Genomic DNA, 1291 nt, shown 5'->3' on the forward strand with positions numbered 1-1291 from the left:
ATTGTGTCATCCAACACCACTGGTCAGAGACTAGCAGCAGTCAGAGTGGGGAATTACTGTCCCGTGCGTAGGCTGCTATTAACACGACAACACAAACGGCTGCGATTGGGGTGGTGGCCTGACTGGGAAGCATGGATGCTGAAAAATGGAATCGCACTGTATTCAGTGATAAATCGTGTTTCCGCACTACCTTGGATGACCATCGTCGGCGATGTGGCTGCTACCCAGGAAATGATCCCACTGTTACAGTATTTTAGAGACTATCGCACTCGACGGACGCCAAAAACTTTATTCACATGTTTACCTCAGTTGTGGAAAGACCCTATGTGACCAGTTTACCGTACTCAGCGTACCGTGGCTGTTCACCACACTACCGCCAGGCGGTCGGCAGCGTCTTTGAATCTGATCTTCAACATTATGTGCGACTACAATCCAGTCTACAGTGGACACCATAATATCCTGAAGAAGTTCCCGTAGAGGGGTCGAAACGCCGATGCTTTGAAGAAATAACATGCGGTCCCACAACCCAGAAGATTTTAACTTTAGTGACAGTGGCCACGAAAGCCTGCAGCTTACGCAAGATCAATTATGTCATGATTTAGCAGAACTCGGTGAGAATTTAAGATGTGGCAACCTGAAGATGAGGACAGAAGCTCGATTAATGAATTAAAATTTGTGCCACAGCTAGGATATGAACCCAGGTCTTCTGCTTCTTAGGCAGATGTGCTAGCCACTACAGCACCGCAGCGTTATAGTCCACTATCTGCTTAATACAACCTTCAATTCACGCTTTCGCTCCACTTTCCCCTTCTTAAATCGTCGGTATTGGCGAGGCTCTCCGTTATGGGGATAGCGCCCCAGCCTTGGTCATAATGGGGAAAACCTGTGTGTGCCTCAGGTGTAGGTGATACATTGATCCGATGGAATTAAATTTTCCTGGAGAGAACTGAGTCTCATTTTTATCTTAGATAAGGACAGAAGCTGAAATAATGAATTAAAGTGCGTGTCATAGCCTGGACTTGAACCAGGGTCTTCTGCTTGCTAGACAGATGTGTTAACCAATACACCACCATAACATTGCGGTTACCACAATTGCACCGCCTACCCTAGTCCAATGCCCTCCCTAACATAAACCAACAAAATAGCTGATGCGCTATTCCAATATCAGATAGCCTCGGTAGTACTGACGATTTCAGAAGGGGAAAATGGACTGAAGGCGTGAAATGTAGTTTGCGTCAGGGAGGGGACAGGGCTAGGACATATGTAATTGTCACACCAACGTATGAGAGAC

General features: G+C 46.6%; 1 non-coding gene across 1 annotated transcript; it reads right to left on the reverse strand.

The window, feature by feature from the left end:
• Positions 1-1004: 1004 nt before the first annotated feature.
• Positions 1005-1076, reverse strand: Trnaa-agc. The gene has a single exon. It is a non-coding gene; the product is annotated as a tRNA-Ala (tRNA).
• Positions 1077-1291: the final 215 nt, after the last annotated feature.

This window comes from Schistocerca americana, chromosome 1 (assembly GCF_021461395.2).
Source record: "Schistocerca americana isolate TAMUIC-IGC-003095 chromosome 1, iqSchAmer2.1, whole genome shotgun sequence".
Taxonomy (NCBI): domain Eukaryota; kingdom Metazoa; phylum Arthropoda; class Insecta; order Orthoptera; family Acrididae; genus Schistocerca; species Schistocerca americana.